Below are 25,326 nucleotides of genomic sequence, written 5' to 3' on the forward strand. Positions count from 1 at the left end.
ATCACTGATGAAGATAGATGCAAAAATCCTCAACAAAATACTAGCAAACAGAATCCAACAACACATTAAAAGGATCATACACCATGATCAAGTGGGGTTTATCCCAGGAATGCAAGGATTCTTCAACATATGCAAATCAATCAATGTGATACACCATATTAACAACTTGAAGGAGAAAAACCATATGATCTTCTCATAGATGCAGAAAAAGCTTTCGACAAAATTTATCACCTATTTATGATAAAAACTCTCCAGAAAGTAGGCGTAGATGGAACCTACCTCAACCTAATAAAGGCCATATCTGACAAACCCACAGCCACCATCATTCTCAATGGTGAAAAACTGAAACCATTTCCTCTAAGATCAGGAACAAGACAAGGTTGTCCACTCTCACCACCATTATTCAACATAACTTTGGAAGTTTTAGCCACAGCAATCAGAGAAGAAAAAGAAATACAAGGAATCCAAATCAGAAAAGAAGAAGTAAAACTGTCACTGTTTGCAGATGACATGATACTATACATAGAGAATCCTAAAGATGCTACCAGAAAACTACTAGAGCTAATCAATGAATCTGTAGAGCAGCAGGATACAAAATTAGTGTAGAGAAATCTCTTGCATTCCTATACACTAATGATGAAAAATCTGAAAGAGAAATTAAGGAAACACTCCCATTTACCACTGAAACAAAAAGAATAAAATACCTAGGAATAAACCTACCTAAGGAGACAAAAAACCTGTATGCAGAAAACTATAAGACTGATGAAAGAAATTAAAGATGACAAACAGGTGGAGAGATATACCATGTTCCTGGATTGGAAGAATCAACATTTTGAAAATGACTAAACTACCCACAGCAATCTACAGATTCAGTGCAATCCCTATCAAACTACCAATGGCAGTTTTCACAGAACTAGAACAAAAAATTTCACAATTTATACGGGAAAACAAAAGACCCCGAATAGCCAAAGCAATCTTGAGAATGAAAAACAGAGCTGGAGGAATCAGGCTCCCTGACTTCAGACTATACTACAAAGCTACAGTAAGCAACACAGTATGGTACTGGCACAAAAACAGAAATATAGATAAATGGAACAGGATAGAAAGCCCAGAGATAAACCCATACACACATATTGCTTTGAGTCTATTTCTTTTCCATTGGAAGAGAGGTAAATGTTTCAAAGCCAAGAAAAAAAGCACTGACAGATCCCAATTTAATTGCAACACTTGTTGCAAGATGGCTTTCTAAGGAAGTGAAATTTATAAAAGGGGAGGCCATGAGAGATGGAACACAGGCCAGAACTATAACAGATGTGTGATTGCCCTTGTTTGTGGAAGAGCTCCATTCCAACGCTGATCCCAAAGCATATTCTATACCCACCACTGTGCCTTATAAAACTGGAGGTGTGTTTCCATGGGGGAAACTTATTAGAACAAGTCAAAATGGAGACCAATCCCTCTTTTTCTTGGTTATCCTGGAACTTCACCAGCCAAGCCATTGAAGGATTATATTCTGCACCTAGAAAATAATGGTTCCTTGATAATATCTTCCAAAACCATGATATCTCTTCTGCTATTGGCTACTTTCCTCCTATCATATGCCTGGCCCCTTGCTTCTATAAAGAGGGATCTGAGAACAATTTTCCCTTTTCTTTCTATCTGATTATTTGTAGTACTGACCAATGGAGACACCACAAATAAAACCAGGATGCTTTAGTGAAGACTAGGAATTCCTGATTCTGGCTGTAGATTTGAATGAACTGGAAACATAATTGAAAATATGTTGTTGGACTCCACCCCCAGTTTTAACTGGTCTGGAGTGGGGACCCGGCATCAAATATTTTTAAAAAGATCTCCAAATGATGGTATATATTGCTACAGTACTGTTCCAGATAAAGGAATGTGAGCAAAGGTTATGAAATCACAAAGGGTATTAATTGGATCATAAAATAACAGAATTTGAGACAGGTAGGGACAGTAGAAACTTAAGGACCACCCTTTGTCATAGTGGTGAGGAAACTGAAGTCAAGGGATGCTCAGTGAATAAATCAGGATCTCAAAACTAACTAGTGGTAGAGCCAGTACTCTGGCCACGTGACTCATGAGCTGACTAAACAATGAAGGAACATCTCCTGACATCTGAAAGAGAGAATTTAGAATATAAATAAAAAGAAGTGACAGCATTACTCATAAAATACAAAACGTATGGCGATCAAGAGGTAAATGCTGGGACTTCCCTGGTGGCTCAGTGGATAAGAATTGCCTGTGAATGCAGGGGACCTGGGTTCGATCCCTGGTATGGGAAGATCCCACATGCCGCAGAGCAGCTAAGCCCGTGTGCCACAACTACTGAGCCTGCGCGCCTAGAGTCTGTGTTCCGCAATAAGAGAAGCCACCGCAATGAGAAGCCCACACACCGCGACAAAGAGTAGCCCCCTCTCGCCACAACCAGAGAAAGCCTGTGAGCAGCAACGAAGACCCAACACAGCCAAAAATAAAATAAAATTTAAAAGTAAAAAAAAAAAAGAGGTAAATGTCATAACACCATCAAGGAGGGATTATTAGATAAATTCACGTTGGCTCACAGCAGACTTGTAGGAGAAGCTGGGAGCTCAAGCTATGATAACTAACCATGAAGGGTGAAAATCAGGGTAAAAACCAAATGGGACTTGGTTAATATCAAACAGAAGACAGGTTTGGGTGAATTACAGAAATGATTCCATAAATACTGCATATTTTCTTACCATGTAAGTAAAGCACGTATTACATATGTTCTTCTATAAAGTGCAATGCTCGGCATACAGTAAGTGCTCACTTAATGACTGGTGGTGTTTCCCTTCACTGCTGCCACTATGCAAAGTTCAACTGAACTGGACTGTGCTAGTTCATATAACTGGAATGTTTGACTAGTATTGCATGTGTACTTAAGTTTTCTTGCCTTACAATGGTGTAAGATTGGCATTTTGTAATCTGCATTTACCTAAGGCAAAGAATATTTTAACTTTCAATTCAATTCTGAGCAATGAGAAAGAAGGAGTGAGAGACTGGTTGGAGGACCGAAAGAGAACAGCAATGGGGCTCTGCTTGTTTTCCCTCCAACCTTCCAGTCCAAACCTGCATAGGATGAAGTCAGTAACTAGAGAAGAAGTGATGGTGTCTTGGATCACACCTGGAATATGCAAATATTGCTTAATTCCATTCACCTTACTATGACTCTTAAAGTTGGGAGTAATAATACCTAACTTACAAGTAAGAGAGGATGCAACATGATCAATGATATAACCTAATGCATCATCTAGCATCTTCAAAGAAGAGGTATTCCACATAAATTCATTTTTTAGATAAATTACATTCCTTTAAGAGGCATCTTTCAGAAAAATGTTCTTACTTTTATTGAATTATTTATAAAGAACATTAATCATGATGCTGTTTTTTCTTTTCAGTGTATACTAAACATAATCTGATTTTATTCTTGTGGCGAGTATGAATTGCAAGAGCTGTGGTGCTCTGAAAAGATTCTGTGAAGTGGCAGGTTACTTCTCCCTACATTTAATGGCCCCAGATTATTGTCCTTATACTGTTTTGTTCTGACCCTGATTTCCCCTATTAGAATATCCTGCTTCTCATTTGGTTCTTTATTTTTTACATCATTTTTAGCCAGTGAGAGCCTCTGCGTTTCTACTTGAGTAAGATACATGGGCTTTGGAACAGCCTTTTGTCACTTCCTGCTACTTCACTTACCAGTAAGTGAAGGCTCTTTGGTTGCTTATTCTGGGTTTGTTTCATTATGAAAATGCTGGAAATCTGACCTCAAAATACTAAAAGTCAAAGATAAACTCTGGGAAAACAACTGGAAATCTATCTCCATATCTATTTCTATTCTAAAATTAATTGTATATAAACATATAAAGAGTTTCTGCTGAGTACAGTCAGAAATTAAACTCTCACTTTAGTTGGCTGGCTTTTCTGAAACGCTCTATTTTCGCAAACTTGCCTTGAGAACCGTGGAAGCAAGCTCGGTGAGCGTGTAAAAGTATTTAGGCTACTGATCAAGGCAAAGCAGCTTTGAAAATAGAAAAGCAAGGGGAAAAAAATCCAAATAATTAACTTGCTAATTGTTTCCCTTAAGGGAAAAGGCTGAAATGAAATATCTCCACCTGCTAGCTTTCATTGGTGGTACATGAAGCTCTTTGCAATCTTGGCAAGGCTGGTGCAAGGTGGTCTTTGGGGGAACTGGCCCCGCGAGGCAGACAGCGCAGTTAGCCTTGCAACTTCTGCTCTCGAGAAACTGACAGCAAACATTTTCTCCTCCAAGTTGAGAAGGAGGCTTCGCGGTAACGTTTAAACTTCTTTCACTTTCTATTTCTCCTCAGTGTTTGAAAATCCATTTATCCTTTCCAGGTTCATTCTGGGAGTGCCCTCCTCCTTTACTGGCTCTGTGAAGCCCTGACCTTTTGGAAGGCACCGCTGACGATATTCCCATGCTCCTCTTGTGTTTCCCAGACCACGTGGTCTCACGCTGGGGCTCCTACAATTTCTGACCACAAATACTTGCAGTATCTCTTCTGAATTAAATTTGGGGAGCTGTTTTTAAAAAATTTTCCCCCCAAATAGGCAAATGCAATCATATAAAGATCCTGAAAAAAACAGGTCATTTGACCTTCTCAGAAAAGTAGAATAAAGTTGGAGTGGAAGGCAGCTCTGCTGGCACAAATGAGTCTGCAAGAGCTTGTGGACATGATCTAGGCTCACTGTCACTGATCCCTGGGGCCTAGCACAGTGCCTGCCATGGAACACTTAATGAATGTTATTTCGAACGGGAAATTGAAAATGACATATTGGAGCTGCTGTTTACTATCACTCTTGCTGCTATTAGCAAATGGTGATTGACTGCTACTGAGTTTTCATAGCAGTTATTGAATCCTCCCAACAACCCAAGGTTAGGGTGGAGGCTTGAAAAGACCTCGCCATTAAAGGAGTGGTAACCGACATGTCATTCAAATACTTAGAAAGGCTTAGCAAACTTGTAATTGATCAATTTGGGGGATGGGGATGGAAGGGGGAGATACTTGGGTTAATCCTAGCCAATGATTGAGGATAAATGACAGTCTGTTTTCAAAGCAGGGGAGCTGAACTGTGCTGATGGCTTTTCAGTGGTCAAAGTTCCCATCAAAGAACTTGACTGAAAAGTCAAGAATGAGGACATGGCATCCATCTTTTGGTGGGTCACCTGTGACATTTAAGAAGGAAGCTGCAGCTCACAGAGCTGCCTTAGGTAAGCAAAACCAACTCTAGATCCTAACAGCGCTGGTGAGGGGGAACATCTGGTACATTGTCAGGCTTGGTTCTGATTGGCTACGAAGCTGACAGCTTACTAGCTCTTCTTGCCCACCAGAGGGTGGGATTTAGGGATTAACCCCATTCTGATTGGCTCAGGACTGAAGGGGCTGAGTCTGAGGATGAAATGTTATCAGCACCTGAGTGTGGCTTTGGAAGGTAGAGATCGATAGGCAGTCCCATGTATTTGGAATGTATGTCCCAAGCAGTAGTGAAAGTGACTCTTCCACAGATCTTCAAAACCTGGTGCTTGGCAAAATTATAATAATAATAATCAGTGACTAGAAAAAGATGTTCTACTACAGATGAAAACTCCAAACTGTTAGGACAAATAATGTCTTCAGAAAAAATTCTGGGGGTATTTCACATTCATTTCCATGAGATGACTTTATTATTCAGAAAACAATGTGAAATACAGTCAAGGCTGTGGCTTTATAGACAAAGAGACCTACGTTCAAATCCCAACTCCTTGGTTTCTCAAAAAACTAAAAATAGAACTACCATATAACCCAGCAATTCCACTCTTGAGTATTTGTCTGAAAAAAATGAAAACACTAAGTTGAAAAGATGCATGCACCTCAATGTTCATAGCAGCATTATTTACAATTCCCAAGATATAGAAGCAACCTAAGTGTCCATCAACAGACGAATGCATAAAGAAGATGTGGTTTATATATACAATGGAATATTACTCAGCCATAAAAAAGAATGAAATTTTGCCATTTGCAGCAATATGGATGTACTTAGTATTATGCTAAGTGCAGTAAGTCAGAGAAAGACAAGTACTATATGATATCACTTATACGTGGAATCTAAAAAATACAACAAACTTGTGAATGTAACTAAAAAAAGAAACATACAGATATAGAGCACAAACTAGTGCTTATGAGTGGGGAGAGGGAGGAGGGAGAGGCAAGATGGAATAGGGGATTAAGAAGTACAAACACTATGTATAAAATAAGTAAGCTACAAGGATATTGTACAACACAGGAAATATAGCCGATATTTTATAATAACTATAAATGGAATATAACCTTTAAAAATTGTGAATCACTGTACTGTACACCTGTAACTTGTGTAATATTGTACATCAACCATACCTCAATTTAAAAAATCCCATTTCCTTCACTGCCTATTGATATTTCCAGCCATGGGAACTTAGTCACTTTATTTCACTTATCCTTGGCTTCTTCAAATTTAACACTGGGATAAGAAGAGCTACTTCAGAGGAGAGCTATGTGAAAGTAGCTAATAGAAGCTCAGTCAACTTAGAGTACTGATGACAGGGCATGGAAGAGGGGTCAAGAGACTTGATTTTGGAGCCAAACTGCCTGAGTGTGAATCTCAGCCAATTGCTACCTGTTGGGTGAGTTACTTAATCTCTCTGTGCCTCAGCATTTGTACCTATAAAATGCAGACATTAATATTACCTACCTCATGGAGTTATGAGAATTAATGTATGTAAAACTTGGCCCCTGCCTACTACAGGGTAAGTAATAAAAAAGCCCTGGCAGAGTTGGGTTGTGTTCTCACTACCCTGGCTGTTATCACCACTCCTTGGTGTGACCTTATCCATTTACTGCTGTTTCTTTAAGTGTCTGTGTTTGGTGGGAGTAGCAGTGGGGGGTAGGGGAATGGGAGGAAGAGAGAGCTATTCATTATATATATGCTGGACATATATATATATATGCTGGACTCATAGCATATACTTTTGTTAAGATGCCTTGGGGCAAAGAAAATTCCAGAATATGAAAATATGGAATTTGACATTCAAAGTACTCAAACCCCAGGAAATCACTCTCCACGAGCCAGCAGCAAAAATCAGAATCAAAGAGCAGCAGAGACATTCCAGAGACACTTCTGCCTCCAGAATCACTCCCAGGTGTCAACAGCATCAGCATCAGTTCCCTCAGCCACCCCACTCCGCATGTGTCCTCACCCGTAACTACCTTTGCAAAGAGGGTAGTTAGCCAGAAGGAACGCTAGGGGAAATCCAGCCAGCAGTTCACACTGGGTGGGCCATATTTAAGAGATACTGTCTTCTCCAGGCTGTGCCCAGAAGACAGTATCTTGACTGACAATATTTTGCCCAGTTGACAAAATATTGACAGAATGTTGGCGAAATGTTGACAAAAAATATTTTTATGAAAGGCAGATATCCAGAAACTTTGGGGGAGCAGTATCCATGAAAACGTTTTATAGGCACGCCAATAATGAAATTGGTCATTTGAAAGGTTCTTGGTGGCAGTGGCACTGGTCTTACCAGTATGGCGGCCACAACTCACACTCTTCAGAAATCCCTTCAGAAGGTGAGTTGGAGAGAATGACATCACAGGGCTAAACTTATCTGCACTCCAACTATAAACTGCTTGCAAACGTCAGGACTTTATTCCTAGCAGCAATAAATTACTTAACTCAGAATCGACTGAGACACACCAGTGTGTAAAATAACGCGGCTTAGAACTCCCACCTAGGCTGATACTTCCCTTTTGGAGTCGATAAAAGCGATGCTCAGAAAGCATAAATAAAATGCTTGAGGTCACACAGTCATCGAGTTGCAAAGCTGCCACCCACTGGAAACCAAGTCTGCTGATTTGAGGCCAATGTTCTTTTTACACAACACATCACATTTCATTCACATCACATTTCCTTCAGCTGAGGCCCAATGTGTAATTCAAGTGCACATCAGTTCCGTACTGCTGGATGTGACTCACTTTCCCTCCAAGACATACACTATTGTCTCACTAGGAAAATCGTCTATTCCCCATTTAGCCACTGGACCACCTTTTACCAGGTGGGTGACTATACTGCTCTTTCAAAATATATGCTACTTATTCTAAAAACTGACATTTCATGGTCACACATTAAGCTGCAAATAGATGTACCCTGGACTGAAAATGCATTTACAAAAACTCTGCGCTGAGCACTGCTTAGACAAAAATTTGTGTCTTTACAGAATTATTTATTGCAGCAGAGAATCTTGAACTCTAATGACAAGGCAGCCTGCAGCAATGTTTAATATTCCTTCACTTTTATTCAGGCAGAAAACTGACATTAGGACAGGTCTATTTTTATAAAAGACATTCTAGTTTTTCCAAAGGGAAGACACTTTTTCAAATATTATTCAAAAATAGGCATGGAAGTGTATCCCCAACTTGTGATATCAAGCAGTAACTTTGTATTAGCAGCTACAGCCAATAAAGTGTTTTTGCAAACATCTTAAGCATGCAGCAGGCCTGAGAAATGGGACTTTGCTAATAAAGAGGACAGACAGCTCAGGCCCTGCCATGTGTCCTAGGTGTAGGTCACAAGAGAAATGAAGGATCCTCCCCACCTGAGTGAGTTGATGGCCACTTATTTGCTCAATATCTAGGCTGCAGATGTTGGAAAATGTCAACCATCAGAAGGAACAATGAAGCAACCACTGCATCTTGACCGAAGCAGACTGCTAAGAGAGTCATGGCTTGGTGACAGATGGATGAATTATTTTTTTTTAATATCATACAAAGAGATATACAGACAAGCACAGAGATGTAGGCAAATACACTTGCCTCCTAGAGCCCCAGGCACAACTTGAGCAATGGATTGAGTGTCCCTGTGCCCTGATGTCAGGGCAGTCTCCGCCCAGGCTTTCCTCAGCCTGTCTGCTGGTCTTTCTTTGAATCCTTTATGCCAAGACTGGATTAACTGAGCAGCTGGCCACCTGGACTGCTTTCCCAGCGGCAAAGAAAGCCATGTGGTCCAGAGGCATTTTGGGGGTTCAGAAAGGGTAAAAAGCAACAGAAAAACAAATAGCCTGAACCAGAGGAGCACGAGGAAACACGGGGAAGAGCATACCATGACTGTAGGACAAGTGTTCCATCCTGCCAGGCTTGCCCGTGCTGCCTCTGAACTGTGACCTGAGGGCTCACGGTCTACAGAGCACAAAGGTCTGGAAACAGAGTGGCCAGGCCAGGAGGCTCAGGTGAACTGGGAGAGAAGCAGCAGGGAAGCTCTCATGGTACCCTCCCTCCTAAGCCTGGGTACAGTGCCTGGGGAGTGGGTCCCTCCCACTAGAGGAACACAAGCCTAGGGCTAAGAGGGCAGCAGCCACTAGGAAATCAGCAAGATGAAACCAACGCCCTTGACCACCAGGGCTCCCATTAGGAAGGGGATTTCTTGCTCTTTGGAATAATAAAGAGCGGGTAAACTGACAGGAAATATTAGGTCCTTATCTAGCAAAGATAGAAACTTGCTAAAACATAAAATTTATTTTACTAAATTTTACCTACTTCAATTTTAGTGCTTTTTAATCAATAAAATAGAACCATCCAGGCCCAATGGGGAAGTTTTCCCAGAGACTTGATCAACTTGAAGCAACCATTATGATATCAGTTCAGCAAATAAGCAACTTTCATTGAGATGGGAAGACTGAATATCATAAAGACAGCAATGTTTCTCCCTGAAATAACATATAATATAATGAAGGTGTAAGTAGAATCCTAGAGGGTTGTGTGTTTGCTTTGGTACAGTAGGGATTATTTTTATTTATTTTATTTTTGGAACTGGGTGAAGTAATTTGATGTTCACATGAAAGAATTAGTCTCCAAGAACATTTTGAATTATGAGAAAGAGGAGTAGAACATGTCGTGTTTGAGGCTGAGAAGGTCGTTGATTTGCCTTACCAGCTATAAAACTTATTTTAAAGTTTCTTTAATCAAACCAACAGGAGCAGACAGATAGATCAATACAGAATCCAGAAAAAGATCCTAGGATCCATGGGAAATTGACATGTGAAAAAATAGTATTTAATTTAGAAGAGAAAGGATGGCTTATTTAGTCCTTTCTCCACTAAATTAAAATGTAATAAGGTTTGGTAGATTTTGCAGGCATTGTTGACTAACCATTTTGAGGAAGCAATTTTGGACCTCATCCACGACAAGTACAAAAATAAATCCTAGATGAATTTAGATGTTTAGATATTTAAAAATTTAATAACAAAATGAAATTTAGAGTTCTTAAGCAACAGAGGAATCTCCAAAACTATAAAGAAAAAGCCAGTTTTGATTAGAAAAAGAAATTCCAGAAAAACATTTGAAATAATAAGTAATACCACAATGTCAAAAGATGAGTAACAGACTAAAAAATATTTGCAAATCACATGAGAGATTGAAATTTCATAATACATAAATTGATAAGGAAAAGGCATAGAAATCAGTACAAAAATGAACAAGAAATCTGATTCAAACCTCAAAATACAATCCACAAAAGAGAGTCCAAATGGTTAATAAGTAAATAAATGAAAAGATGCTCAACTTCACCAACAGTCTGGAAAACGCAAATTAAATGTACCATGAGGTGCCATATTTCATCCATCACACTGGCATTAATTACAAAGAACACTAATCCCCAGTGCTGGTTAGGACAAAGGAAAAATTTCTCTCACAGCTGCTGGTGGAAACGTGAGTACCAAGTTTAAGAAAGTAGTCCATAACATCTAGTAAAATAATTGTAATGTAGCATTATTTGTAGTGACCTTTCCCCACAAAGAAATCTCTGAAAATAACCTGAATATCTATCAATTGCCAATGGCTAAACAAATTATGGAACATCATATTGCTAAAAGTATATAAAATATGTAAAATATGAAGTGTTACATACTTATGAAGAAAAATGAGTTAGATCTACAGCCACTGACATGGGAGGATATCAATGGTATCTTGTTTGTGAGAAAAAGCCAGTTATAAAGAAATGTATTGTGACAGAATATGCTGTCTGCTGGCCCAGAGTAAACAGTAGCATTTATTCCCACTGTTGTTTTTGTTCTTACTATTAGAGATAGAGGCAGAGAGCTAAGTAGGAGACCATTGAAAGAGCCCAAGGAAAATTTGCAAAGAGTAGTTCAATGGTTGGTAGTTCAATACAGCCAGAGTACGTAAGAAAGGTGTGTGTGTGTGTGTATTTGTGCATGACACCCTTACAGGGAAGAGGTGGTGGCAGTAGGAATGAGAGGAGGGGGGGATCTTGGAGGTAAAACCTGCAAGGTTATTAGTATTAATAATTAATAATATTATTGATATCAAGGATGACTAAAGTTTCTGGATTAAACAGCGATGCTGCTAACAGGAGGAGCTGGCTTGAGAGAAGGGTGTAAGATAAGGAGTTTGGTTGGGGACATAACAGTAGCTAACATTTAGTGAGTACTTATCTCTTATGACCCTCACAATACCCTATGCATTTGTTACAATTACTTTCCCCATTTCACAGATTAGGAAACTGAAGAACAGAGATATTTATCAACTTGCTCCAGGTTACAGAACTAACCATTGCTGGAACTGGGTTACAAATCCATGAAGAGCATTTCAAAATGGAGGCCACGGTCAAAGGCATTAAGGGTTGCCAAGAGTCTGGAAAGATAAATACTGAAAAAAGACACTGGATTTGGCAATTGACAGGCAACCTTATCCTTGATAGGGTCTGAGTTCAACAGCTTTAAGTGAAGAGCATACCAAAGAGAAAATGGTAAACACTGACTATTTTTTCAAGAAATGCAACAGCCAATAGCAGGAGTCAGGAAGGTGGTTATAATGACTTATCTCTGCTTGAAACCCTCCAAAGGCTCCTTAACTTTCTCAGAATAAAATAAAATCCTTATGTTTGCCTACAAGGTCCTATCTGATCTGGCCTCCACCTACCATTTTGATTATATCACCTGCTAATCTCCCCCTGATCTACTGTGCTCTAGCCTCACCTGCCTGCTTGCTATTCTCAGCACAGACACTCTCCTGCCTGGGGGCGTCACACTCCACAGTGCCCTCAGCCTGGACCAGTACTCCTGCCATGTGTGCATCTCTTTATTTAGGTCTCCATCATGTCTCCTGGTCAGAGGCCTTCCCTGATCAACTTACCCTAAACAGCATTCCTTCCAACCCTGTCACTTGCAGCCACTCTTCTTTCTATAGTTTTCTTCATCGCCCTCATCACCATCACCATTTATTTACTTGTTTAGTGTTTGCCTTCTAACAACAAACATGAGCTCCATGAGAAGAGGGACTTTGTTTTTGTTCCTTATAATACCTCCAGCAACTACAACAGTTGTTGATACATGATAGGAGCTCAATAAAGCTTTGTTAAAGGAATTAAGTAATAAAGTTGGAAGGAAGTGTACTTCTTCCTACAAAGCCCATAATTTAATTGTGTGTATATAATGTGCACGCACACACACAATATTCAATTGAGCACAAGTTAATGTAGGGCAAAAACAGCACGCAAGCCTCATAGCATAGACAGTGGGTTGAGGTCAACCAGAGAACAGTTTGTACAAGTGAAGAGGTTCAACTGAGATTCTGAGAAGAGGACAGGAGCTTAGATTCATAAGAAGGGAAGTAAAAGTGAGGAATGAGTAATGTTTTATCTGAAGACAGGGGGTGAGGAAAGAATGAAAGAGAAAGTCATATGGAGATAATCAGTTCTCTGGAGGGCTCAAAATAACAACTTTTTTTGACATTGATAAAATCCATAGATTTTACTCAGATGTGCACACTTTTACTTGTACTCACTTGTAGGTGTATTAAGTTCTATACGATTTTATCACACATGTATCCACCACCACGTTCAAGATACTGAGCGGCTCCATTACCACCAGACTCCTCATACTGCCTTTTATTAACAGAAGCCTCCCCCCACCCCTGCCATCCTCCTCTACCACATTCTGCTGTTTTTGGGAGGACAAATCAGATATTTTTCAGAGTTAGCTTCCCTAGAGGAAAGAAAAAGAGCTTACTATGTAAGCATCAATAAATGCGTTGATAATAACTTTGTTTCTTGAAACGCTCATGGTTATTTGAGGACATGTCTATAACATGTAGCAATTTGAGGGACTGTCTATAGCAACAGTAGGGTATTGGAAAGAACATTGGGCTTGGAGTCCAAAGACCCTGGTCCTATCACTTATTAGCTGTGTGGCTTTTGGCAATTCCCTTACGCTCTCAGAACCCTCTCAGTTTCTTGCCATAAAATGGATAAATACACATTATGTTGTTACAAAAATTCTATCCCTTAATGGATAGGGAAATGTTTGGTAAATTGTTCTACAAATACAGACTGCCCATTTCTTTTGTGCCGGAGTAATCATGTGACTCAGGTCAGTAGGCACTAATGCTCTTTCTGCTCTACACTTTTTTTTCTCTCTTCAGTACGTTACTGGTCTTCACTAAAGCATCTTGATTTTATCTTTGGTGTCTCCACTGGCCACTATTACAAATAATCAGATAGAAGAAAAAGGGAGAAATGTTCTAAGATCCGTCCTTATAGAAGCAAGGGGCCAGGCATCTGATAGGAAAGCAGCCAACAGCAAAGGAGATATCATGGCTTTGGAAAATATTATAAAGGAACCATTACTGTCTAGGTGCAGAATATAATCCTTCAAAGGCTTGACTGGTGGCGTTCCAGGATAACCAAGAAAAAGAGTGGTTGGTTTCCATTTTAACCAGTGTTTCAACTTGTTCTAGTAGGTTTTCCCCATGGAAACACACCTCCAATTTTATAAAGCACAGTGGTGGGTATAGAGTATGCTTTATGAATATGCTTTGGGGTCAACATTGCTGGAATGGAGCTCTTCCACAAACAAGGGGCAATCACACATCTGTTACAATTCTAGCCTGTGTCCCAGCTCTCATGGCCTCCCCTTTCATAAATTTCACTTCCTTAGAAAGCCAGCAGTGGCAGGTGGAGTCCTCTCAAACTTTGAATCTCTCCAACTTCCCCTTCTGCCACATCTCTCTGACTCTAGCTGGAGAAAGTTCTCTGCTCTTAAAGCTTCATGAAATTTGACTGGGCCCACCCAGATAATCCAGGATAATTTCCCTATTTTAAGGTCTGTAACCTTAATTTTACCTGCAAAATCCACTTTGCCATGTAATGTGACATATTCAGTTTCCAGGGATTAGAGCATGGAGGTCTTTGGGGTCCATTCTGCCTACCTCACTGCTTACAGCCCATAAAATGACTACCATAACCCCCCTGTATCTGTGTATTTCATCACTCAATCCAAGTTAACATGAAATTTCACAAAGTCTATCTTTCTTCATGCAGCTTTCATGCCTGTGTTATTAGACAAGAGACATTCCACTGTCAGTCTGTTGGGGCTGCTATAAACAAACATAATATAGACTGGGTGGATAAACAACAAATGTTTATTTCTCATGTTCCTGGAGGTTGGGAAATCCAAGATCAAGGTGCCAGCACACTTAGTGTCTAGTAAGAGCTCCCCTCCTGGTTCATAGATGACCATCTGCTTCCTGTGTCCTTACATGGCCAAAAGGACAAGGGAGTCCTCTGGAGTCTCTGCTACAAGGGCACTAATCCCATTCACGAGGGCTCCACCCTCATGATACAATCACCTCCCAATCCCCCACTTCCTAATACCATCACAGTGGGGATTAGGCTTCAACATATGAATTTTAGGGGGACACAAGCTTTCAGTCTATAGCCTCTACCAAAATCTTTGAAGAGTCATGTTCCTTGTATAACAGAGAATAATGAGTCCTTCCCCCCTCCCCCCAAATAAAGATACAAAAGAACATTTTAAAAAATGTAATGTTTCTTCACCTCTGTTTTGCCCATAGCAAGTTGAAAGCAAGCCATAAAGATAGTTACGATCTGCATGGTTAGTACTTTAAAAATTCCTTTCTTTATTATTACTATAGCAGTAATGTATTTGAATAGTTTTTTTAAAAATGGTATGCTTAAATTGCTTATAAATAAAGGAACAAAGGAAGTACTCAGAATAACAATTCTTAACTCCAAAACTCTTTGTTTAATCTATCTATTTTTAAACATGGTTGGTCCTGTATATAGATATTCCATTACTATGTGTAATATTAACGTCATTAAATGATATACTTTTTACAGGTGGCAAGGGAATCCTGTCAGCTTTGATGTGGGTTATATAGTGGAAATCACACGAAAAAGAATATGGAAAAGTGAAATGGAGTAGTTTCCAAGTAGGTTGGAAGCAAAGAAAGAATTATATTAAATTATCACCTAGGAAACCAGAGGTAGAAATTTTTAAAGATCTCACCATTAAGGTCAGTTAGAGTTTAGTGTCAAGATAAAAAATATATACCTATGCATTTACCTCAGCTGTGTGAAGGAAGAGAAAGTCAGAAAGAACAAAGCAAGAAGCAAGAAGGGCCCTGCCCTGGGCTATGAAGTCCAGCCTGTAGCTGCTCCCCAGCCTGAAGAGGAGGCTTAGGAGGTCAGTGATGGGAGAGGTAGAGCTGCTCACCCTCACCCCTCTTACACTTAGACAAGTGACATTCAGCACCATGGTTGCAAATGCCATTAGGCAAATGGCAGTGAGCACATATGCCTTTGAAAGTCTACATGATATTCTAATTCAGAAGCGAAAGTCTTATACGTCTGTGACCCTGAGTAATTGTTTTTGTACTGTCTGCCAAAAAAAAAATCACAGTAAAGTCATTTTAGACACTTCAGTCTAAACTCAGAGATGCTTTTATGAGGCTAATAAACCCATCTCTACAATGTTGTAAATTTGTATATTTAGAAATACTTCTGAAAGCACATAACCTTTTCAGAAGTACACACTGTACTTGTTTTTTGGAATGAAAGCTTTGCAACATGCCATGGCCAAAAGTAATAAAGTTGAGATTTTAATGTGAAATACTGAAAAACAGCTGCTTCTATGTGGAAGAACCCCACATATCACTACAGCTACAGTCTGACTGTTGCAGGCAGTGGTTTTCCCTTGGGCAACCAGGGAAAGAAGGGCTCAAGGCATGTGGTTAGTGGAAGGTTGTGGCATTAATTTTCCAAATATGACTCTGAATATATTCTTATTTCACCTCAGGTTAGAAAACCAATCAACCAACCAACAATGACAATTTCATCCAAAGTTACTCATGTCATGACACATAAGAGAGTTTAGTGCCTATTGTTGGAAGCTGTAGGTTGCAGCCCCTATCAGTCAAGGTCAATACCGAAGGGCAAAGAGATCCAGGAAGCACTAAATAGAGCTGGAAAGAATTTTAGAGATCCTCTAATCCAGAGGCCCCCAATCCCTGGGCTTCGGGCTGCTATCATAACAAAGGAACTATGAATCTATAAATGCCACCAGCCTCATATGCAGCGCGCACACACACACACCCACACATACACACAAACACATTCGCACACAGTTGTTACATTTTAAACTATATTGAAATCAGTTGTGTTCCCTTCTCCTTTCCAGGATAGTAGTCAAGTTCTTTGTGCAACACTGGCTCACAAGTTTGCATTTCTTCCTGGATTTTATTTTCTGAAACCCTAAGCTCCTTGGATGAATTAAGAGCAGGGAAGACAGATGGAAGCTTTAAGTCAAAGGAAGGAAGGTTTTCCATACTGAAAAAGATATGCAAGTCTTTTGAGATTGTACAGGAGACTGGAAGGAACAATAGAATCAATGAGGTAGGGACTTTCTAGTCTTCTAGCATGCCTGGTATGTCTGGGAAGGTATACAATCGGACAACCAGGACTTTTAGACGCGGCAAAGATGACCACCTGCAGAGAACCAGCAAAGGAGGCAACTGTAAAAGAAGCAAGTGGTTTCGATCGATGAGTATTTCAGGGCTAATCAGTGTGGGCTGAAGGTTATAGGGATCCTAGGATGGAAGGGGGAGCCCCAATAATGACTGAAAGTAGATAAATTACTATACGGACAAAATCATTTTTGTGATATTCCGAGCCCGATTTAAGTAGCGTATTAAAAGCGACATTTTGTATATACCAGAATTTAAGGCATAGGACTGGTATGTGCGATAAACATGTACATGCGACTGCTCTGAAGATGCAGAGAGATGCTGTTGTGAGAAATAAAATGAAATTTGATGAAAAGAAGTTCTAAGTTTGTCGTTCTTCAGTTATCATCAATTTTTCAACCAATGGTCACTAAAATTACAACTGCCCTCGTGTTGGTTTCCTCGTGATGACATTAAAATGATAATGTAGAAACATAGGTTCTCACGCTGAATTGAAAATCACTACTCTTCTCCATCTCTCTCCTTTTTCAGGAGAGGAAGACTTAGTAAGATGAAGTTACTTTCCCCAGACAACCTCACAGACTCATGTCTGAGCTGTCACAGAGCCCAGCTGGACCACTGTATCACAGGAGAAGCCCAGGCATCAGGGGATCTGGACTGGCTGCCCCTCCCTGAGTGGGCAGGGCAATCCTTCTCTGACGGTTTTTTCCTGCTGCATCCGAGAGAACATTACCAAGCAGCACACACTTGTTCGTCCTGGTTCTCTGGGTCTGCCTCCCCTCTGCTGTCTCCTGCTTGAGGTCTCTTCATCTACACCCTTCTTTGAACCAGACTGAAATGCTTAAAATGTTTTTTCATATATACTTAATGAAATTGATTTTCCCTGTCCTTAACTTTTACATCAGAAGGCTTTTTACCATATCTATGGCTTTCCCTGTACATCAGTCAATCAATTGCTTTTGTCTTCCAATGTATTACAACTGATTCTTTGTAAATTTCTTTTTTTTTCCTATTCAGATATAATTGACATATTATATTAGTTTCAGGTGTATGACATAATGATTCAGTATCCGTATACACTTCAAAATGATCCCAATAAGTCAACATTCATCACCTCACACATTTACACATTTTTTTCTGGTGATATGAGCTTTTAAGATCTACTCTCTTAGCAATTTTGAAATACACAATACATTATTATTAACTATAGTCACCATGTTGTACATTACATTCCCAGGACATTTTTTTTTTAAAGATTCCATCTACAAGTGAGATCATATGCTATTTGTCTTTGTCTATCTTATTTCACTTAGCATAATGCTGTCAAGATCCATCCGTGTTGTCAAAAGTGACAAGATTTCCTTCTTTTTTTCTAAATTAATTAATTTTTGGCTGCATTGGGTCTTCGTTGCTGTGCGCAGGCTTTTCTGTAGTTGCGGCGACAGGGGCTACTCTTCGTTGTGGTGCACAGGCTTCTCATTGCGGTGGCTTCTCTTTGTTGTGGAGCACGGTATCTAGGTGCGCAGGCTTCAGTAGTTGTGGCTCGTGGGCTCTAGAGCGCAGGCTCAGTAGTTGTGGTGCACAGGCTTAGCTGCTCCACAGCATGTGGGATCTTCCCAGACCAGGGCTCGAACCCGTGTCCCCTGCATTGGCAGGCAGATTCTTATCCACTGCACCACTAGGGAAGTCCTTCCTTCTTTTTATGGCTGAATAATATTCCATTGTGTTTGTAACATTTTCTTTATCCATTCATCCATCAATGTGAAGTTCCTGAGAAAAGACTCCCCACTTTTTCCCTAAAGGGGAAGGCATGGCACTCCACTCATACTGGATATTCCTAAAGGTAGTGTGGTTTCATAACTAGCTGTGCATCAGAAACACATGAACCACTTATGAAATGCAGATTCCTGGGTCCCAGCCATAGCTCTTGATTCAACCCCTTTTACCTGCACCCAGCACTCTCCAGGTGATTCTGATGCAGACACAGGCTTAGGGACCCCTATCTACTCTAAGACACAGGCATGAACAAATCTACAAAGTAGTTTTAATTACAGCTAAAGATCATCATTATGAATGACAGAGCTTTGCTTCCAGCAAATTCTTTCTTTAACTGACCCTTTGATTCTCACTCCTTTCTATCTCTGGCCTGCTATTCAGTCCTGTCCTTTTTGCTCTAATAAATAACTGATCAACTCTATTGGACAATATATGTTCACTAGAGGCAACAGAGGAAACTCTTGTAGTCTGAGGAATAGAATCTACTGACCTCTGAAGTCCATCACAAGTTAACAAAGTGTTGGGACTTTTTCCTTCTGAGATCACAATTTATTAATTGAAAGCACTGCAAAATCTTATGTGAATTTCTTTCAAAAACATTCATTGAAAGGCTATTACATTTGATGTGCTCTATCAGGAACGAGGCCTATGAAGGTGTGCTACTCTTTGTAACTTCCTTCCTGAAGATCACAGCTTAGTAGTGAAAAGGAAAATTACCCTATCCCTATTTACACTTCTGCATCTGGCTTTTCCCCTACTGTGGTATTGTCAGCTGGCATTCTTTGAAATTCATATGAAAATGGTGTTGGGAGGAAATAAAAGAATTGAGGACATGATTACTCTTTTCTTTGGTATTTTGGGAGACTTAAAGAAATGAAAGTAAGGAGCTGGTAGCACTTCAGACAAAATTACCTTAGCCTCTAATAGGCAGCCCAGCTCTTTGCTAGGGTTAATTTTGTCTAGAGGACATTAACCAGGGAGTAAACTCTTCTGTTTCTTCTAAAGGCTGCTGAATGATCCAGTAAGCTAGAACAATGAGGCACCTGTGGGTTGTTCTTTTTAATTAAAAACTCTTTAATGGGATGGACTTTCAGGGATTTACTTGTGGTAAATGCTAGAATTTGGTCCACCTCATTCTGCAAAGTTCAATTTGTAAACTGTGTTTAAAAATAGGCTCCTGGTTTGAGCACACAATAAAAAATTCACAGCAGACTCTGAAGGATGGATTTATAGGCTATTCAGATTAGAAAGCAGGTAAGATTGGGATGTGTTTGCTGTATGAATGAATGTTTATAAGTGCCTGGAAGTTGGCAGAGGACTCCTGAGAGAACAGAGAAGGTCAACCAAGAGACTGTCACACTGGAAGACCTTAGGCCATTACAGCTGAGAACGGGTTTGGACAAAAAGTCTTCTGATCAATCTAGGGAATAAGAGTTGAGTTAGCCAGAGAGCTGGAAGGATAAAAAATATCCAGTGAGAGCAACTGTGAAGCAGTTAGCGAGGTGTGAAGCTCAGCTGTATTGAGGAGAACACTGTCCTGATATGAACTTTCAGAATGTTCCTTAGGAAGGATGAGTGGAGTAACACTCTATTAACCAAGTGTTACTCTAGGTCACTTCAGAGCAACTGCCTCACTTCCCCTTATTTCAATACAGATCCAGGATCCTTGCCCTGAAGAGAAGGTACGCAAAGAACTTTCCACAGGAACTAACTTCTATTGAAGCTCCCTATACATCAGAATTTAGATGGATGGTGACTGCATGTGTAAATGATAACTGGTTCCCAGAAAAGACAACTCAATGCCAGCTTCTAGCTTATTTCCAGCATTAGTTCCTATTTCTCAACTGAAGATCTATATATTTCAAGGCTTCCATTGTTAAAATGCCATAAATTATAGCCAAAAATCAACTCCTTTATTCATTCATTCTAACAACACTTACAGCAAGCTATTTGAGGAACTGTATCAACAATAACATGAAGCTTTCTGTTGTCCTTTTATTTATTCATTTGCCCCACACATGCTGTTAAGTACCTTCTATGTGCTGGAGCTGTACCAGGTACTGAGGATACAGAAAAGAGACACAATTTCTCCACTCCTCAATCTAACAATTTAAAGGATGACATTACACAAATAACTAAAAGGAATGCATAACTACACGTTGACATATATTGTATTAGTCAGGATGAGCTAAATTATGAGGTGACCACAAACAATGTCAGCATCTCAAAGCTTGCAACAACAAAGGTGTATTTCTTGTTCACAAAAAGTCTATACTATGGAACCATGCAATTCTCCAGGGCAGACAACAACTGTCCTCCAGGTGGGAACTCAATATATATATATGGGAGGTAAAGGCAAGAGAAAATCGAGATGTATTAGACATGTAGAGTGGGCAGCACAGTCATACTGTATGTAAATAACCACCAGGCTCAGGAGATTAGAAAAGGCTCTGTATAAAATAATCCAGGCTATTATTATGTGCGAGAGAAATTCTAACTGCAACTAAGTGAACAGTGAGGGACACCAAAGAGAATTCACTCATCCTATACCTTGATAAAATCAGACCCAGAGAGTGACCTTCTCATTAAAGATAAGCAAAGAGGAAAAAGATAAAATGGAAAAAATTCTGCAACCAAAAAGGAGGGAAATGTCATATTTAAGATGAAGAGGAACTTCCTGCTTAAGAAAAGGTCTACTAAAAAAGTCACAAGACTGTCAGCAATATAGCTTTGTGTGTCCAAAATAAGCAGGCTGTGAAACAAGAAAAGAAAGTAGTAGGACAGCAAGAAATTAACAAGAAGGTTCTTAAGACAGAGGAAGAGAAGAAAAGGGAACTAGATAAAATAAGAAGATACTATAAGAAAACTACAAATGTATTGGCAGAATTAAAAATCTGCCTGCAAAATTATTTTAAAACTTAAATAAAAATACAGAAAAATCAAAGAAATATGAAAATAATTGAGATGATCTTCCAGAATACAGAGGAAAAGGATAGAGATGAACATAATGATAAAGAGCACGACAAATTTTAAATGGAAAAAATCCATTGTGTATGTATAACTGGTAGTCCCTGAGACACAATAAGAGCAAATAATAGATTATTAAAACAATAATCAAACTCATAATAGAGTAGAACATTTATGAGTTTAAGAAAGTTCTCAGTCAACAATATATCAAATAATTAATGAGAAAAAGAGATCTCTTACAAAATCAATTAAAAACAAAACAAACAGCTGAAATAGAATGAAACAAAAAACAAGTCGTCAATAAACATATAAATCTATTATCTTCCTAGAAATGAAAGAAAATAATATCTTAAAGGTCATTTTTCATTTGTTTAGTTGATTTAAACATTTTGAACTCATTTTTCCCAACTCCAGGAAATTTGTAGTGAAATATGTATTCTCATACATCAATGATGAAAAATCATTACAGGTTTACTGAAAGGCAACCTGATGTTGTATTTTGAAAGTCTTAAACCTTTGGGTCCTGTAACTACACTGCTAGGAATTTAGCTTAAGTAACCCACAGAGAAACAAAGAGGTATGTACAATGAATGAGATTCACCACAGTTTTATTTAATAGCAAAAAAGGAAACAATCTCCATATGTCCAACCATCATTAAACAAATTATAATGTGTCCCAGTTGCAAACATGGAGAAGACAGGCATTCAGATCCATGACAGTTTGGGGTTTGCCAAGCAGATGTAACAAGAAGGCAATAGAACCAGACGGCTCAGGCTGCTGGTAGCGTTTGGTTGAAGGAAGGGGTCTAAGCTGGGTGAGGGAAGAGGAAGCCAGGAAGAGTTGCCTGCTAATCAGGGAGAAATCTAGAAGATAACATCCTATGTGACAAAGTAGCTGAAGAACCAGTATATTAAAAAATAATTGAATGAGATTGCTGGAAAGGGGGACGTGTCATTTCAAAGGTGAAACTGTTCTGAGTGAAAACCAGAGAATGAATGGCCCTGGGAGTGCTTGGCTTGAGCAGAGTAAAAGAGGATCTCGGAGATGAAAGGACCTTTTCTACTGACATTGAAGTTGGTGAGGAGGAGGGCAGGGCAGTGGGTGGAAAGAAGGTCTGTGAACTAAGTGCCAGAATCTTCTGTGAGTGAGGGGGTATCTCTTAGTTTGCTAGGGGTGCCGTAATGAAGTACCATACACTGGGTGGCTTAAAAAAGAGAAATTTATTTTCTCACAATTCTGGAGCCTAGAAGTTTAAGATCCAGGTGTTGGCAGGGCAGGTGGCTGTTTTCTCCCTATGCCTTCACACGATCTTCCTTCTGTATGTCTGTGTCCTCATTTCCTTTTCTTATAGGGACACCAATCATACTGGATTAAGGCCCATCTGAATGACCTTATTTAACCTTAGTCACCTCTTTAAAGACCTTATCTCCAAAGGGAACCCTCCTACACTGTTGGTGGGAATGTAAATTGGTACAACCACTATGGAGAACAGTATGGAGTTTCCTTAAAAAACTAAAAATAGAACTACCATATGTTCCAGCAATCCCACTCCTGGGCATATACCCAAAGAAAACCATAATTCGAAAGGATACATGCATCCCAATGCTCACTGCAGCACTGTTTACAATAGCCAAGACATGGAAGCAACCTAAATGTCCATTGACAGATGAATGGATAAAGAAGATGTGGTACATATATATGGAATATTACTCAGCCATAAAGAAGAATGAAATAATGACATCTGCAGCAACACGGATGGACCTAGAGATTATCATACTAAGTGAAGTAAGTCAGACAGAGGAAGACAAATATCATGATATCGCTTATATGTGGAATCTAAGAAATGGTACAAATGAACTTATTTACAAAACAGAAATAGGGTCACAGATGTAGAAAACAAACTTATGGTTACCAGGGGGAAAAGGGAGGGAGGGATAAACTAGAAGATTGGGATTGACACATACACACTACTATATATAAAACAGATAACTAATAAGGACCTACTGTATAGCACAGGGAACTCTACTCAATACACTGTAATGAACTATATGGGAAAAGAATCTAAAAAAGAGTGGATATATCTGTATGTATAACTGATTCACTCTGCTGTATAGCAGAAACTAACACAATATTGTAAATCAAATATACTCCAATAAAAATTTTTAAAAAAATAAAGACCTTATCTTCAAATACAGTTGCATTCTAAGGTACTGGGGGCTTAAGATTTCGGTATGAATTTGGAGAGGGAGACACAATTCAGCCCATAACAGGGAGTGGCCAGGAGGTCGGTAAGTAACAAAAACTAGAAGGAACAGAGGGGGATATGTCAAATGAGATGGGCATAAATGAGGGAGAAGTGACTTTTAGTGGCAGTGTAATGTAGTAAGACACCAACTTCACCAACCCAATTCTATATGGAGTGGGGAAAAAAAGGCTCTCCATTTGAGAAAGTGACCACAAAAATTACATCCTTAATGGTGAGGCAGGTGAAGCTGGAAGATAAAAGGAACATTTAGTAAAGAAGGTAAAAATATAGCAGAAAAAAATTTCAGTCAAAATGGTATAATAGATTCACACTTTATCACACTCCCACGTCTCTAAACACATGTCAATGCGACCAAATAGAAAAAGAGAAACAAAAACAACATAGCCAGGCTTTTAAAGAAGTAAATATCACCCTGGACCAGAACAGAGCGGAAACATTCATGGCTAAAGCACAGTCCTGCTGAGCGCTAATGCAGATGCTAGCAGGCAGTAGACTGTTCATCATCTCTGGGAATAAAAATGCCCCAAGGATTGGGGATGGTCCCTCTCCTCTCCTTAGAGAAGCTAAAATAAAATCACTTAGCTTTTATGAAGTTTACCAATGAGCTGCACTTTACTAAACCCAAAAGTCAGCTCTCAACCCTCATATTCTTTTTCCTATTGTTAACATCGTTTTTTATCACTCTCTTCTTCTTCTATTTTTTCCTTAATCCTCTTTGCAATTCTTTTACTCTTTCCTCTTGAAATGCTTTCTTCACTTGGCTTCATATACTCCATCCTTCTTCTCATATTTCAATGGCCTCTTTCTCATCTTCTTTATTGGCTCCTCTTCATCTCCCCCCACCAACCCAAACGTGGGCATAACCAAGAATGTGACCCTTGGCCCTACTTATTCTCTTCTCTGCTCACACTCTCTCCCTCCATTACTTCACTCATCTTATGGCCTAATGACCACATATTCAGCTCCCAGATTAGATGTCTGCCCCAAACCCCAGAGCATATTCCCAACTTCCCATTTCACATCCCCACTTGGATATCTTGTAGGCATTTTAAATAAACACTTCCAAAACTGAACTCTTGCTCTCTGCCGCTTCCTGCCACCCCACCCCAACCCCACATGGCCCAAAGCTGCTCTTCCCGAATTCTTCGCCACCTTAGTGAAGAGCAACCCAGTCATTCCAACTGATTAGAACACAATTATTGGAGTGGTTCTTAATTCCTCTCCACCATATTCCACATCTAATCCATTTAGTTGAATCTTCAAAATACTTATAACCTCCATCACTTCCACCCAGATTGTTCGCTCCACTCACTCAAGCCATGCTGGCGCCCTTGCTGTGCCCCAAGTAGGCAAAGGTCCTTCTGCCTCAAGGCCTTTGCACTTGTTTCCTCTGCTTAGAATTCTCCTCTCCCTAGTTCAGGTCTTTGCTTGAGTATCACTTTTCCAGCAAGTCCTTCCCTGAT

Source organism: Eubalaena glacialis, chromosome 2 (genome assembly GCF_028564815.1).
Source record: "Eubalaena glacialis isolate mEubGla1 chromosome 2, mEubGla1.1.hap2.+ XY, whole genome shotgun sequence".
NCBI classification, from domain to species: Eukaryota; Metazoa; Chordata; class Mammalia; order Artiodactyla; family Balaenidae; genus Eubalaena; species Eubalaena glacialis.